Below are 18,018 nucleotides of genomic sequence, written 5' to 3' on the forward strand. Positions count from 1 at the left end.
GCTCACTGAAACCAACAGATCTTTCTTGAGTGACAAATATAAGATGCAGGTTTGTGTTTCCATCCTGATCTCTCTGAGAAATCTTAGAGGGATTATTTTCATGAGATTTGTCCACTGTCCCACTGAAACATGGTAAGATTTCAGCAATGTTACTCTATGTTCCTGTGTCCAAAACGTGAGATCCCACTGGGAACAGATACCTGTTTTGATTTATTTCAGAGGGATAAAAACAAAATCGGAAGTGTGTTTTTTGTGATGGATTCACTTTACTTTTGCTGTTGCAAAATAAGAGAATTCTTCAAGCAGCCTCGGACTTGGCTTTAAATCTTATAGGTCCTGTGCCAGTTGTTTTACACCTCTCTCTCTCACAGATGAAGACATTTTTAAAGCTAAAAGAGACCCGTATGGTCATCCAGGCTGACCTCCTGCCTAACAGAGACCAGAGGGGGAATTGGAGTCTTTATCAACTTCATGACTTCTGTGCTATACGTTGTTTTAGTAAGACACCCAGGCCTGATTTAAACATTGCAAGTGATGGAGAAACGTTTATGTTCGTTCCTAAGTTACAGCAATGGTAATTACCTCCAGGTTTATGTCATGTTAGATGGATGTTGTGGCCACAATGGTCCAGGAATTATGCAAGAGGCAAAGATTTTTGGGGGGTGAGATCTTTGATTGGATGAACTGCATGGTTGGACTAAAGTAAACTTTTTTTTTTGGTACAAATTTTCTATTCTGAATTTTTCTAGGCTGTTTCCAGTCACTGGGCAAATCTACATGAGATGCTTAGTGCACAGAAGACTAATTCTGCTGAGCATTAGCACGGCTGGCAAAAACCATGCTAATGCACAGTAGATTTAGTCTAATGCGCATTAACGTCGCTTAAAAAGTGTTCATCTGTGCTAATGCACTGTAGTGCCGATTACGGCATATTAATTTTAGTCCTGGTTATTACGGGGACTAAACTTAATGCGTTGTAATTACAGTGCATTGATGAACGTGTAGATGCACCCACTAGGTCAGATCTTGCTCTCTTTTGTCAAATAGAGTAGCTGTCTACTATCAGAAATCTCAGTCCTTCAGGTACTTGTATACAGCAAGCAAGTTACATCCTTGGATAAAATGGAGGGAGCTTCTTCAACCTCTCACCTGTCGTGTGCTCCAGACCTTGTATCATTCTTCCAGCTCCCATCTGGACCATTCCAATTTTTCAGTCTTTTTGAAGAGGTAGGTACCAGAACCAGTATATCGGTCTCAAATGTTTGTTGATACTGTGCCATCTCAAAAAGACTGTTGTGATAATATTACTCAGAGTATTGCATCCTATATAGTTAGCTATTGCCAGGGTATCCATCTCCACTCTCCAGTTCAACAGAGTAAAAGTTGTTGCACTAGGGTGCAGCGCTGCCGTCAGTCATGTGAATCTTAAACTTTGGCAAGTGTAGCCAAGTGAATTCTGGGGTGTGGAGTTCACTTTTGTGTGGTCTGTGGTAACACCAGTGCAACAAAGACCAGAACTAAAAGTCCCAGTATGCTTAGCTCTCCCTCGGTAAACAGTCATCCAGAAAAGTTTATTGAAAACATGGTGCTATTTTTGGATGACGCTGTAAAGTCAGCGAAAGAGGAGAAAGTGTGGCACTAAATAAAGTGCGATTATTGGGAAAAGGAAAAAATGGGGAAATGGGTTTTTGGGCACGAGCAAATGTGATCGTAGAGTTTTAAGTAAACGAGAGTAACCACAGCATGTACATTTAGGGGGGAGAAATAGAAATCTAGTTGTTCAGCCAACTTGTTTTAAACATGATAGCTTGAAGAAGGAAAAACTGGTAGAGGCAGCAAGAACACGGCTGAAGAGGTTACTCTTACAATTCACCCATCCTGACTTTATTTTCACCGAATGAGCACAACAAAAGCAGCTATACTAATGCAGCTGCTTAATCTCTAGCACCACTGTCCAGCTGGCAGGCCATGTGCAGCCCGTGAGGTGTTAAGTTGCAGCCCCTGGGCTCCTGCTCGGCCTCCAAGCATCGCTCCAGCGGAAACACCAGCTGGGGGCTCTGGGCTTACCCATCCTTCCTCTGGCTGCTGCTTCCTACCTGCATCCCAGTGGGTGAGGCGGAGCTGGGGAGGGGGGTGTTGCCTCCACAGGTGTGCCATGCAGCAGCAGGGACATCCATGCAGACTGGGAGCCCTGGGGGACATGCAGCCCCTGGCCATGTGGATGTTGGACTGCCCTGGTCTCTAGCAAAGGCATGGGGAAAAGTGAAATTCATGGTTTACACTGCAAATCCATCATTGCTCTTGGGAACCGAAGGGAAATAACACACGCACACTTTTTGATTTCCCTTGAAGTGTTATCATAAGCCACTCCAAAGGCTACTGCTGAATGGTTGGGAGTTCACGCCTTGCTCTGGACCCTTGAAGAAGCCTACCCCAAGTGACCCAGTTCTCAACTGGAAGGCCAGGAAGCCATGGGGGGTGGATGTGGGATGGCCACGTGACTCCCTTATCTGCTGCTGGCCACATCAGTGGTTCCCAACCTCCTTTGTGCTGTGGACTGGCATCGGAGTGATGGAGCTCGCTGCCTCCCTCCCTCCCGGGGGCTGCCCCGCCCCCCAGCTTTAACCCTGGGTGGACAGATCGGAGGGCTGAGCGGAGGGCTCATGCCACAACCCAGCAGCCAACCCTTTGTGGCCCAGTACCAGGCCGTGGCCCGGTGGTTGGGAACCTACAGGAATTGACTTGCCTTAACCACGCTAACCTGAGCAGTCCTTTTGCATTTTTTCTGATAGCAAATGGTTGGCAGTCACTACTGTGTTTCCATTATGAAAGCATCTGATTTTTGCACCATTTGGGACCCCTGGGGACAGCTTTTTCCAGTTGTCTCCCTCTCCCCATTTTATTTCCAAGGGCATGTACAGCCGTGGAAGGTGATGAGAGCTCCAAGAAAAATACTAGTTCTAGCAGCCAGTAATCTGGCATGCCATACCCACACTGCCTGCTTGCCAGGCCTGTCCTGTGGTCCAAGATCCAACAAGACAGATTTTTGGCTGTTACTAATTCTGGTTCTATGCCAGTGGTATCCGAATGGCCCCGTTCTTGTGTCCTCTATCTGTCTTGGTTTGTGATGCCAAAGCTGCGTGTATTGGAGTCTCTTCACTTGCTGGATTGCAGCCTCGGCCAACGGGGAATACATCAGTTGTGGAACAACACCTGTGCAGCAGTTTAATGTGGCGGACTTGAATGAATTGAAACAGCTGGAGCATGAATTTGGGAGTATATACTTCTCTTGAATCCATAGCAGAACTTCCACTCATGCCCTTGGATAGTGGTTTCCTCAAAGATCAGGAGTCCAATATGGCCTTTATCTAGTAATTAAACTTGGAATGGTTTTGTTTATTATTAAGTTCTTATTGTCACATCCTCTGCTGCTTGGAGTGAGGCAGGATATAGGATCAGTCATCTTTCTGCCCTTTGCTCCTCTTTCTTCTTCATCCCTCACTCTTTTGCTTCTCTGTGTCTCCTTCCTTGCTGGAGCTTGGTTTCCCTTCCTTCCATTAGAGTATTCAGCAGTGGAATAGCTAAAGTTGTCATTTAACGTGTTATCACCGGGCTTACAGCACTAACACCTCCGGAGACTAATGGAAATTGCAGGCATTCACACCTCTTTTAGTGATTATTTTAGACTGCCTGATTATTCAGGAAGGCAACGCTGCATTGATTGACACTTCAGTCATGTTAGTAGGATTGTCTTCACAACAGGGTTGCCAACCCAAGGCAGGTATTTTACTGACCGTCCTTAAGGTTTTTACTGACAAGTTTTTTTTACTGACATATGTTTTACGTAGTGTAAATGTAATCCTTCTGCCAGGCCCTGGGCAAGGGCTGGGTTCAAATTTTCGGGTTTAACACCCATTGTAGTTTTCAAAAACAAACAAAAATATTTAACTGTCAGTAAAAAAAGTTTTCAGATTATCAGTAAAAAATGTCTTGCATTGGCAGCCCTGCTTGATTACAGCAATGGTTTTACACTATGCTGCCGCTACCCCCCAGTCTTACCTCCACATGCCCCCCTGTCCCGGCACAGACAACCAAAGGAGGAGGGTTGTCTGTCTACCTGTGACCCAGGAGTGTGACAGGCAGGCAATGGGACATAGCAGCAGCATTTGGCTGGAGATGTGGAGGGGGTTACAGAGCCTTGAGAAAATGCTCCCTGCAGGGTGGGGTGGTCCCACTCGGACACGAGGTGATGTTCCTCTACTCTAGCATGTGGCTCAATTTTTTTATGAACTTTATGGACAGGCATTTTTAGCTTGTTTTCTTTTTATGGACTGTCCATAAATATATGGACAGCTGGCAACCCTGCTTCACAGCCACAGAGGCTGGAGGTTATTTTTTCTTCCCCTGTAATGAGACCACGGATTCAGCACGGTTTGAGCCTGCCGTGCAAGCTGCATAAATATGTCAAGCAGGCTGGGTGTCTGGTGCAGACAGAGGGTTGCTCAGACAGGACCATCTGTCAGTGGGTGAGGGAGAATGGAAAAGATGAATCCGGGCAGTGGAATCTCACAAAACATTGATCATTCACACTATGGTCACTGGCCCTGAGACTCAGGCCTGCATTCAGCCTCTCCTTGCGGGGAGTGATAGATGTTGTGGTTCTCGATTGGATATGAAGTCATATGGGCAGCTTTCATCAAGCAGGTGGAGTCTTTCTCAGGTCAAGCATCTCTTCTGTCTTTGAAGAAACTTGAGGGGTAGGTAAGAGTCTCCTCCTGTCAGCCCGCATAGTTAAATACCTAAATTCTCAAGCAGTCCCTGATCCAAGGCACCTGTCCTTCAGCTCCTAGCTTTTTTTGAAGTCCATCACCACCTTTTCTTTCACATGTGTCTCTCCAAAGTACAGACTATTTTAGGGACTTTGGCCAAAGTTCTGCATCATGCCGCTGAGGTGTGCCATGGAGCTCTCAGTCTATGGAGAGTGTGGGGGTTACCAAGCTTCAAGGTCTCTCTGCACTCTCCCAGTCCTGGCTGCTTCAAGGACTGGAGTGACCACTGGCGAAACGTAGACAGGTCATCTGGGGGTATACAGTATATCCTGAATCCTTCCTCTGCGCCCCCCCGGCTGCGACTTCCAAACGTGTCTTGGAAAGCATCCTGCTGTATGTCATCTGCAGTATCTATGCTTGGGGGAATCTTCCCTAAACGGGATGGGTAGTTTTCAGGTCTCTCTTATGCTGCCCTGGATCTCTAGCCCCTCCCTTCCACCGCAGTAAAAGGGAGGTGTTGGTGTTTGTGCGCATGATGTGGAGGGGATCAGATCAGCTCAACTGCACCCACTTCAGGGGTTTCTGAAATCTGGGACAAATGACTAAAGTGGTTAAAAACAGTGCAATGCCAGAAGCTCTGGGAAATGATCCTAATGATGTAATTAAGGGTCTGTTTCTCAGAGGACTGGTTTTTCTAGGTCACCATGGCTTGATTGTTCAGCTCTACTCTGCAACTCCAGTCATACTATGCAACCATAGTGAGCTAAAGCTTTGGCCTGGCAACAGTTGAATTTTCATGGGGCATTTTGGGATGCGCTGTGAGACTGACATTCAGATACCTTCAGGACCCGGCACCTAAGAAAAGCCTTTAGATAGCTGGCTTCCAAGTAGTTAGACTGGTGGGGTTGGGAGCCAGGGGGTCTGGGTTTTGTTCATACTGCATCTGACTTGCTCTGTGACCTTCAACAAGTCCCTTATGGCCATTTAAAGCCCATGACAAAGCTTCTGTTGACTCCACTGTCAGTTGGAGCAGGCCTTGAACCTCTCCACGCTACCAGTTTACTTTTCTTGAAAGTGAAGATAATAAGATCCTCCTTTTGTCAAGTGCTTGGAATAGACTCAAACAACAGTCCCTATGTGCATGTGCCTTCAGGGCCCTTCTGGACTCATTCCCTGAATATGTCTGAATTCTCTGTCCTCAGGAATAGTTGGATCCAACGAGGTCCTTTGGAGGCAGCCAGGGAAGTATCTGTGTTGTCAGAGTCCAGGATAATGTCTGACATAGCTCTAAGAGCCATGTTCTCCTCTTCCTTTCCTTGCACTATCCCGTGTGTAGCACTGCTAAGAGCTTGGAAAAGGTAGGTGCAATGGGTGCTCATACAGCAAGAGGGTGATGACTGCACACTAAGACTGTGCCTACTGCAGAGATGTGGGGTTCGCTGACGGGCCTTGTGCACCGTGGCCTTCCTGGTGTCAGTTCAGACCATGCAGTTCAGCAGTCTGGAGTGGCACAAGCTTAGGCACTAGCTTTTAGGACTGTGCGAAGCTTCGGGTGCTGATTCGTTTTGGAGGAGATCGGCCTGATTCGGGGGCCGAATCTCCGAAGCTGAATCGAATCAGGGGACCAATTAACAGGTCCGAATTGATTCAAAGCTCTCTGAATCGATGCGGAGAGCTTCGGGGATTTGGCCAGTCCCCCTCGCTGCGGCAGGGAGCTGGATCCAGACTCCATGCTGGTAAGCAGGGGATGAAGGGGGGGAGCATGGGGGCACCCCTGCCAGGCTCCATCCTGCGCCCACTCCCCCAGCCCTCCTGAGTGCCCCTCTGACCACCACCCGCTCTCCCAGCCCCCCCATGGCTGCCCTGCTCGGCCCAGCTCCTGGCTCATTAAAAAAAAAAGCCCCTACTTGTTGGGTGCTGCTAGATTGGGGGGGGTGGGAGAGTGATCCCCGCTGCCCCCCACTGCCCCATGCCACATGGAGGGCTCTGCCATGAGCCCTCTGACCCTCGCCTGCTCTCCCAGCCCCCCCATGGCTGCCCAGCCCCTTAAAAAAACAAAACAAAACCCCTGGATTCACTGACTGCTGCAGTGGCCTCGGGGCTTCTGGGGCCTCGTGGAAGAGCCCCCTATGCAGCAGGGGATCTCCCCCACCCCCCCTTGCTGGGTTTGGGGTTTGTTTTTTTTAAAGGGGTGGGAGCTGGGGCGGATGGGGCAGCCATTGAGAGTGGGCAGGGGATGGGCCAGTGTGATTCAGATTCGGCTGATTCGGCAGCAGCCGAATCTCTGAATCAGATTCGGCCTGATCGATTCAGGACAGTGATTCGAATCACCAAATCAAATCATTGTCCCCTGACTCGGCCGAATTCGAAGCGAATACTAGCTGTTTTGCACAGGCCTACTAGCTTTCTGGTTCTTATTGGAGGTTGGCTCCAAAACACCAATAAAAGGATGCTTGTTTGCTGCTGCTAACTGCAGTGAAGAGTCTTGGTACAATCCAAACCTTTTTATGGGTGGAAGGAAGGTTGCCACGTAAGAGGGTGGCATGATATCACTGTCCCAGCCGTGGCAGGATTGCCATGCTATGAAGGGTGGCGTTCTGCTTCTCTCCATCAAAACAGTTCTGTGCGGCAACAACGTACAGCTCCGATCGCCGCTCTGGAGACTGGATCTCCTGCAGAAGCTTGCCCGCTCCCTGCAGATCTTCCTTTGCAATGCTGCTTTTCGAACCTGCAAGTCACCTCCTTGGATCTCTTCTGATCCCTGGGCTCAGGCCCGTGATAGGTGGGGGCTATGGCCAACCCTTTTAAAAGGCCGGCTCACCCCAACAACACTTGGCCTCCCAAGTTGTGCTTTTGATGACACAAGGACATTACATTTGTATTGTTTCAATACCGAATGAGACTAAAGTGAAGGATTAGCATGTAATCTCCAAGCACCACGTGCCATCTGTGCCCTCATCCCACTGTAACGATCTCAGTACAAGGGAGATTCATATGACAGAGGATTTAGCAGAAGAGTGAGGTAAGGAGGGCTTGAAACTGTTTTGCATTTCCTGCTTTTGCTGTTCTTTGGGGCTTGGCGAGAAAGGCATTGTATGGAGAACTCTTAAAACCAGGGGATCTTTATTCTTTCTTGTCAGCACAGCCCTTCACCCCCCACACCCCATTTAGAAAGAAAGAAATTGGTCTCAAATATAATCTGTGCTGTTGTCTTTGGAAATCGCTTTGACTGTCAAGACGGGTGGATTTTGCATCTGCTAGCCCTGCAAGAGGATTCCGCTCCGCTGGAAACGGGGCCTTGTACAGGTAGGAAATGTGGCAGGACTTGCCATGGTGTGCGATTCCTATGAAGGGCAAAGGCTTCACTGTTCTGTGTTTCGTTAACAGCCCTGCTTTCTTTCCCCTTTGCAATTATCAGTCTGGTCACACAGTTTTCATGAATCCCAGTGCCAGCGGTGCAGCTGCTGGGACAGAACCCCAGTGTCTGCCAAGCGTTTGTCATTCAAGCTGTTGTCTTTTGAAGAATAGCTTCTCTTTTAAGGCCCTTTATAGTTTTGGGTGATACGGCTGCACTTTCCTTCGGCTTAGAGGCCCTGGTAGCTGCACAGTGTTCTTCTTTTGCAGTAACTTGCTTGCTATATTGCATACAACTCTGTATTTTTTGTTGTGGACATGTCTTTGCATTGTTGCAGCTTTGTCTAGTGCCGCTGCTAGGAATAGGGAGACTTGGTGTTGGTAGGGCTGAACTCTTACCGGAAGGCATTGTATCGTGCCTCTTGACGTACCAGGAATTAGCACTGGCATCCTTGTGACCGAGAGGATCTCTTGATCTGGCCTTTGGTGGCTTTAGTCATCTACATGTCAATGATCTGAAAACAGAGTTCCAAAATTGTACAGCACGGCTGCATGGACTCGGTGGGGAACACTGTAACCCTGTACTTGAGTGTAAGGGGAGACAGTCCAGCTGGTAGAGAGGCCTCTGAGTATCAGTTTACTGTTCAGGAATTATTATTGGGAGCGAAGGAAGGTCACCTCAAATAAACTTAACCTCTTTTGTGGAGGATCTTCAATCCTGACTTGTTCTTTCACCCAGTAACTATTTGTTATGCATCTTGGTGCCGGTTGCTCTTTATATTAAGAGAGGGATCTCTGTGATTAAATTGATAACGTTCTCTTTTAACTTTGAAGCAGTTCAATGGCTGAGGTCCTTTCCTCGTGGACCTCCGCCCAGGGTCACATCAAAGGATTTTCTCTAACTGGGAGGAGAGATTACTTTCCACCGAGAAAGTTGTGACCCTGAGAGGCTTTGGGATTTCACTGGTTGCTACCTGAGTGAACTAAAGCTGCTCATGCTGGTAGCAAGGAAAACTCTTGCTGTAGAAGCTGTTGTTAGTGGAATAAGCAGTGATGCTTTGGCCAGACACCCTACCTGTGCTGGAACGGTAACCTTTAAGATTTTCGTTGGGAATATTACGGACAAAATTGGGTGTCCTGTGGCTGAAAAACTCATGCGAATGATGAGAGGTTTTAAATATGCGAGCTAAGAGGTAATCACCGGGTTTGAGATGTAGAGAGTCGGCTGGTTTCCCCCTGGCAGGGGCTGGGAGAGAGTCCTCCTGCACTTGCCTTTTAGGGTGGAAACTTCAAGGCAGGATGCTGGACTTGATGGACCAACCGTCTGTCCTGGGTTGTGAAATCCCACGTAGAACGAAAAGGAAAAATGTAGAGATTCAGATGGGTGAGGGGGAAATTTGTGTTTCCAGGGAAGCCAGTTGGCTGTCGGATACAAGTCACAGACCCTGTCCTTTTATGTAGTACTAGCCAATTGCCTGTCAAGAAGGCCTGGGGGTGGTGGGGGGAGCGTGCGGGGACGGAGCCCCATGTCCCCCTCCCCTCCCCCCGATCCAGGCCCGCTCCCCCTTTACCTCCTGCTGCTTGGGGTCCAGGCCCGCTCCCCTCTCCCCACCGCAGTAATGGAGGAGTGGGCTCGGAGCCGATGGGGTGGGGGGAGGAGGAGCGGGCCTGGGTCCGCGGGGGGGAGGAGGCCTGAGCCGGGACACAAGCCGGCCCGCCGTGGCGGTGGGAGGGGAGCAGAGCATCTTTCTGTTGTGAAATACCAACGTGGAATGGACTGGCTTGAAAAGCGTTTAAATGAAAAATTGTTCTAGTGTAATCGTTTTATGCCGCCTTATACCAAAAAGAATACTAGCGGACATTTTAATATTGTGAATAACAGCAATAGAAACAACCATAATCATTTCTATTTTTTTTTAAATGTATTTTATATTTGAAAGTCAACGTGGAAAAGTTTAGATTGTATGAAATGAGTTTTATTCAGGATTTTCACTTTGTAGGAAACCTCCAAACTTGTGATTCAGGCGACAACATTTCCTCGTTTGCTTCTGTGTCACGGGATAGGCTTCCCAAGTTTCTGTCGGCAACAACGTCCAGGGTTTTCCTTCTCATTTTGGCAAAATGAAGACAGACACCGCTGGAAACCAGTTTTGGGGTGCTACGTTCACACTAAGCACTGGACAGTGCATACATTTAATTGTAAATAGTACTGCAGCTGGTCAGGTGATAAGGTGGAATAACAATGTAAAACAACCTGGAACATCCCATAATAGCTGACGTAGACATTAATCAAATGGCTCAGCCGATCCTAAACTTCATTACAAGAGAGAAGCTAGCCAATGTCTAAAAACCATGGCAATCCTGTGGACTGATTTAATTATCCAAAATGAATATCTCACCTGCAACTATTGTGAGGAAGGAATTGGAAAATGACTGTTTGTCTTGCTCCATATCTAAAATTTCAGGATGTTAAGCTACCCCCCAACAGCTGATGTGTAATCCTGATTTGAGGATGACAATGAATCATGGCCAGTAGCTGCTTGCACTTTACTCTCTAGCTGAGTTCTTCACCTTGCAATAGATAGATAGATAGATAGATAGATGGTTTTCCCACTTGTCTATCTGCATTTATTCATTTACCCCTTATTTTTGTTTAAAAACCCAAGAGTTTCTTCCAGGTACTTGGGGTTTTAGTGAGATCCCTTTGTGTACAGCTCCTATCTCATAGGATCTACAGGGGTAGACTTGCTTTCCTTTCTCAGTGCATGTCCTTGTCTCTGCATAGCCCAGGATCCGAGGACAATTTAAGGGTAGATACTACTATGAGCCAAAATCATGCGGATGAAAAGATGCCCACGCATTTCATTGAAATGTAGATGATAGTGTCTTCAAATAGACTAGGGAGTCACAGAAGAGCAGGCTCGAACACTGATGGCTTCATGAATCAACCCGCTAAGTAGGAAATGCACGTGAAAATGTAGAGAAATAAGATGTGCGTGTTGCTTGGATTCTTTGTTTTCTAGGATGCTGGGTTTGCTTTGGGGAAGCCAACCCAAAATGGAGCTTTACTACTATTTTGCCGCACTGATCTTAGCAGTCCATTTCCAGCTTCCTTCAGGGGTTGCTGAGCTGAGCTGAGCATGAAATATTAGCTGGGGGTGACCATCTCTCCAGGACCTTTTGGAACTGTTGCAACTGAACGCTGAGCGGGTTTATAGGAGGAGGAGAGTATCCTTTTGTATATATTTACTCATGATAAATATATCTTAGATTTGTTAGCATATGTGAAGAGTTCCTGTGGCTTTGAAGGCTTTTTGTGATTGGAAGAGAGAGAGAGAGCAACACAAGGTGATTTAGTGCAAAAGTGCATGTGTAGTTTATGGGCTGAACTTCACTGACTCACTAGTTAGATTAGAGGGCCTCTCCCATCCCACCCCAGTGTGTTTATTCTATTTATCAAGCAAGGATTAAGGAGGAAGAAAGCCAGCCTCAAAAAGATGAATACTAGAAAAAATAGTTGGAATTAAGGAAAGATTTGAATTTGTGAATCACAGGAACAGCACAGCAGGATTGTTCCTTATGTGAGGTTTTAGGGGAGCATTGTGTCCTTAGACCAGGGGTCAGCAACCCCCAGCAGGCGTGCCGAGCATGGCATGCAAGGCCATTTTGCTTGGCACACCCCTGCCAGCCTGAGCTCTAAACAGCTGCTGCCAGCCATGGAGCCCAGGCTGCTCCCAGCAGACAGCTGGGAGGCTGCAAGCAGACCAGGCTCCTTGGGCTGGCTGCAGCCGGGAGGCTGCAAACAGCTGCTCCAGACTCCGGCATGTCGGCACTCTGGCACCTTCCAAGGTAGACATTGTGGTTTTTTTGGCACTCCGGCCAAAAAACGTTGCCTACCCCTGCCTTAGACCCGTGTGAGCATGTTCTTTCCTGAGAGACAATATTTAGGGGGGCTTCAAGATCCAACACAATGTTGTTCTGGAGTCCTTACTGTTTCAAGACTCATTTCTGCACCTAAAAGCATACTCCATTATCTTCCCATCTGGGACTCTACTGTGTCCCCTGGTTGGAACCAAAAGTGAGTAGATGGATGAGGAACAGTCTTGCCTTCCTAATCCTCAGTGTGCTTTGATATAGGGAAAACCTAGTCACTACCAGCTATAATCCCCCGATATAGTTCTGTAGACTGTAAGTCAGGAGTCTTATTGGGGATTTGGAAATGTTTCTATAAGAAATTGTAGACTGATACTGGGAACAGGACCAGCTCCATTTGGCCGTTCAGCAAGCAGGGACTGAATCCAAGCCATTGTCCCAAAAAGGCAGGGGCACCAAGGATGATAAAACAGTCGAGTACAATCCCAGAACATATGTGCTGAAACCAGTTAGCAGCGAATCTGGATTCAGAAAAATAGGCACTGAATCTTTTACTGAGACGAGGTTGAGCATGACACCCTCAATGACTTGGCAAGCTCAATGCATCTGATGGATTGTGTTTAGAGAAGGCAACAGCAGCCATCCTGTGTGAAAGTCCCACCTGTGTACAATCTGCGCTAGTCTGTGGTACAGCACAACCAGAGAAAGATGCGTTTGCCAAACCACTTGAATGACTTCTGTGCCCAGTTTTATCTCTCGCCCCCTTTCCTCTCCTGTCCTTGTAGTTAGTTCACAGTAACACTTTTTTTAAATCAGTTTGTCAGCAATCAGCCTGGGGATTAAGAATGCAAAGGTGCAAGGGTTTATAATACTGGTCTTTTTATAATTTGAATTTAATTACTCTCCTGTTGGCACTGGTGGCTTTTGTGAAATGATGTTGTTGCTTGAGTAGCAATCTCACTGCCGAGCTAGTTATGTCCCGCTTGCCTCTTGCTGTTATTTCAATAGCTTTTAAATCTGGAAACTTTTTTTCCTGTTTTAAGCAAAATTTACAGCCTATAGGGTGTGTGGTGCTGTCAACAGGAAACTAGTCTGCAAAGTGCTTTTGTAAGATGAGGCGTGCACACCAACGTACTCGCTTTTGGTGGATGTGGTGAGTGAGAATGGTCTGATCTATTATTTGTGTGATAGCGTGACTTTGGGATATGATACATTTTTGACCTAAATACTTAAATTGGTGCAGCCCTGAACGTAGATGCAATTTTGTGTGTGTGAAGGTGCCTTCTACAGGGGTGGCTTGTTCGCTTGTAGGAAATACTAGACCACTCACTATAAACACCTTCCTGCCGGTATAACAATGTTCACACAGGGCAGAATTGTACTCCAGCAATTCAAGTGGTAAGCCTGTTGCACGTACACAAGTCCCCGAACTTCAGGATCAAGGCGAATAAGAGAACGGTGGTTGGTCCTGGTTGTGATTGAAATGACATTCTCTCCAGAAGAGTTTACTGTGGAAATTGGACAAGGTTTTTCTGACACAGATGGCTACACCCTTGCTATCAAGAATACAGGTGGCGAGCGCTGGCAGCTCATGTAATATTGGCACTAACTCTTCTATCTGAGATGGTCCTTACAGCTCGACCCCAGTTTCTGAAGTGGTATTGGGTCTCTTTTGCCTTGGCAGTTGACTTATTTTCAGCTGTACTTTTTTTTACCAGCACCATATCAGTTTCTTTGCGTTATACAGGGTCATGGAAGCACGAGACCATATTGTTGCTGGTATTGACTGTTGTTCTGAGTTTACCTTTTTTCCCCTGCAAAAGAACCAGAACAATGACACTCAATTTATACGTAGGGTTGCAATACAATTGGGTCCCCTATAGTCTTGACTTTTGTATTTGCAGCATTTGGGGGCATGCTATAAAAATACCAAGTCAAACTTTTTTCAATGCAGTTTTTATTTTAGTATTTTTAGTGCACTTAGCCTTTTGTGTCCTTTCCTTGGTTACCAGATTCTCCTGTGAGATTCTGTAAGGACAACAGCAGCGCAAGGCTTTTAGTTATCAACTTTATATTCAAGAGGAAAAGCTGCTTTGCCTAAAATTGAACCTGAGGGTATAGGGTTGACTTGTATGCAAGTTCAACTTATAATTGGAACAACAGGGTCAATACATATCCACATCCTAAGAACGGGCAAGTAGTTAAACTGAGTGTTTTGTAGAAAGGTTAGTTAACAGGTGAGCTGTAATTTCAGCATAGACCACAGGAGGGAGACTAGCCACCATTCTAGGAGGTCGGAAAGTAGGGGTGGGTTGGGGAAAATACTGTTGTGCTTTGTAAGTAGTGGGGAACCTGTTGGGTTGTTAGAAAAGCCCACTGCAAAGCAGCACAAGGCAAATCACAGTGCGACTCAGCTGAGCATCAGGGAGCCCTAATCAAGGAAATTAGGGATGGACTCGGAAAAGCAGCTATGGCTGTTTGACGTATTGTAATAAATTGCTTTGTAGCTTCAGGTGATTCCGCTATTTGGGATGTTTTTCCTCTCTCTAACCGACCTGTTTTAATGTTGTGCTAAGCCAGCATCCCTTTATTCTCAGTGCATGAGACAGGCCAGCAGCAGCAGGGTGAAGAATGAAAATAAAAGAAATGGGATGTGTGTTAAATGATATCGTGTTGTTATAGCATAGCATCACCATGATTTTCATTGGGTTCGTGGATTCATAGATTAAGTTTAGATGACACTTCTGGATCTGGTCTGACTTTTTTAAACTTTATTTATTAATTAGCGGAAAGTGCTTGTTCTTCGCCCGGGTTGTTATTTTTCCTTGTGCCGTTCCACTGTTTCTTCATTACTTTGTTGCTCTTATGCCTGCGTGTCTTAGATGATCTTCTGCAAGACGTTCTACCTTTTCAACATTAGTTTCTCTAGCTCAAGGCAGTATTTCTTAAGCGATGAGCAGCAAGATGCTTTATTGTTTCCTCATTAGTTTCTGCAGCTCTTGAGGCAGCATTTCTTACGCGAGTCACGGAAAGATGCTCCACTCTTTCTTCCTTTTGGTTGGTCTTGAAGCGGCATTCCTGCTACGATTATTTGCAAGGCGTAGGTGACTTTTCTTCATAACTTTCTTGCAATCTTGTATTTTGCATCCTTTATGCAGCAGCTGAAGTGCCACTAAGAGTTGAAGTCCTTTTCCCTGGCATTTTCTGTCTGATTCTTTATGCAGAGCAACTTGAGAACCAGTGGAAAAAAAGGGGAGGAAAAGAAACCCTGAACCAATGGCCGGAGGGCTATGGTTGCCAAATGGCAGAAGTAACTTTGTTTGGAGATGTTAGGCAAGGATGTATAATAATGACAGTTTTATTGTAACCCTGGTGTCAGCTCATCTTAATTTGAAAATGATATGACCAAAATTTCTCCCTGTAAGACGTGACACCATTTTGAGAGGATCACTTTAAAATCACAGCTTTAGCAAAAGTGGTGCAACTTTAAATATTGATGATGCCTAAAGAAGAGAATGGAAACAAATGAGGGATCTTCTTTGGTTATGAATATTACTATCCAGTGCAAGACTCAAAGGGGCCTCCTCAGCCACTGAATCCAGTCTAATGATAGTTGGACAAAATATCTTGCAGTGTATTTGACGATGGTTTGTTATTGGGACTCTCCAGTTTGATTTAATTTTGTCAGCGGACACACAAACCAGTTTGAATTCACATGATCCTAGCCATATGTACATGAAAGACCTAAAGTTTGAACGGGCATGTGCTCTCTTAGATTTAGGAGGTGAACTAGTCCCAGTGCTGTACTAGTCAGTAAAGTTTCTTCTTCTAGAGCGCAGGGTCATTTATTAACCTCTGTTCCCATGAGTTGTTCTGATGATCAATCCTGCAGGTTAGCTCCAAGTAACAGCGGTGATATCAAGGCTATTTGAAAGGGTTCTTCATCTGCAGTTTGCCTACAGGAATGCCCAGACCGTACTATATTGCTGAACAAGCATGGAAGTCCCAGCAAGATCTTACCTAAATAGGAGGGGAAGTAGGGTTGCCCTGGTATAGAAAAGATGAGAAAAACTGGCCTATGTGAAACCTGCTCACTGGCTACGGATTAGTTGGGTTAGCTGCAAGTCTGCTGTTATGTTAGCTCTAGACCAAATCCTGCAGTCTCTTCTTGATTTTGTTTTTAAGTCTGCTCTAAAACGGCTATCATTTCAAAGGTGGCTTATATGAAAACTGCCAGCCAGACCACGAACCCCCTTCTTGCACTAATGAACAGATAAAACATTTGTAGTTCCCGAAAGCCTTTAGCAGGGCTACTTAGGTGAGTAACTGCTCCCTCATAGAAGGGATTCAAAGCCTGGCTCTAAATAAGATCCATCTCAAAATCATTACAGGTGTTATTAGGGTTTATTGTACATTTATCTTGGACAGGAGGGCAGGGATTTTGTTTTAGAGCTAATAATATTTTCCTTAGCTGTTACTATTATGCTGATGAATTCTTAGCCCAAGTGCTGTCAGAAATGCAATTACGAGGGTATAATTCCCATTATAAAGTCTCCACTCCTGAGAGAATGGTCCATTGCTACACTCTATTTCTTATTATTGTTTCATCTTGTCTGTGCAAATGGCCTACTATTATATTATTGCTTTGTAACAGCATATCTAGGACCAGCATCCTATCAAAAGTAAGATTAAAGGTTGCGAACAGCTACTTTTTACACTATATGCCAAATGTTTTCCAGTGGTAATTGCATTTGCTTCTACCTGTGTAAAGTGGAAACGATTCTTTGCAGCAAAATGGGTATTTTTCCTGTGAGTGTTTGCCTCAGTAATTTATTTCTAATGATACCTCGCCTGACCATCTCGTTAAAGAAGAGCTAAATGGGCCATGAAGACTAACCACTAAATCGAATATGGAGTTCCTCTTTTTCATTTAATACAGCAGTCTCCAACTCCTGGTTTACAGGGTGTTGCTTGCAAGGTGATACTCTGACATTGCTTTGGGCCAGGAAAATGTTACTTTACAACTTCATGCTGCTTCATTTTGACAGGAAGGGCAAAGTATTGCATTGCTCACAGCAGATTACTTGCTCAGTGTTGTTGTCTGTGGGCCAGCACAGGTTGGGAACCATGGTATTACTTCAGTCTTCTGGAACTTCACTGTCCTCCAAGAGCTCTCAAGGACAAATAATACCCGGAGGTTACGTGAACCAGTTCCTTAATTGCTCCAGGACCTGTGAGCATTTTTACATGTACTCTGGGGGTACGCGCTTTCATTAAAGCGGCTCTGAGAGCGGCTATAATTAAAGCACCCGGAGCTTCTCACGTACAGGCAGTCCTCGACTTGCAATGTTTCGAGTTACAACGTTTCGCACTTACGTTTATAAATTAACACCCTGTTTCGACTTTACAACGCTTGATCCGATGCAACGCCACGCCAGTGACCAAGTTGGCCGCATCGCTCGTCTCCCCGGAGAACGCCCGTCCAAACCTCCTCGCACGCTTTCTTGAAGAAAGCCGACGAGACTCCAGAAACGCCTGCGGCCGAGAAGACTCCAGCCAAGAGCCCGTCAAAAAGTCCCGCTAAGTCACCTCAAAGAAGTCCTGCCAAATCAATACGATTGCTATTTACGATATAAATACATGATGCAGCTCTGTTACTCATCTATCATTGATCGAGTACAAAATACTGGGGTATTTTTGGTGAAAATAGGGTATCGGGGCTTGGTTCAGGAACCGATCCCCCATTTATAACATTGTTTCTTATGAGAAAATTGGTTCCGAGTTACGACGTGCGGGGATGGTGACGCGGGCGAGGCGGAGGCTGGCTGCAGCGCCGCAACAACCGCGCGCCAGCGCTCGATTCACCCGGTCTGCTCCGACGCGGTGTAGTTGCAGCCCGCCAGCGCCGCCTCCGTGCGCCAGCCCCAGGACCCCGACGTGGCTAAGCAGTCGCTCTCACCTGCTCTTTCCTTATTTTTAGCCTTTTTCACTCTTTGCCCCTGAGCTAACCTTGCAGCTAACC

This window comes from Alligator mississippiensis, chromosome 7 (genome assembly GCF_030867095.1).
Source record: "Alligator mississippiensis isolate rAllMis1 chromosome 7, rAllMis1, whole genome shotgun sequence".
NCBI lineage: Eukaryota > Metazoa > Chordata > Crocodylia > Alligatoridae > Alligator > Alligator mississippiensis.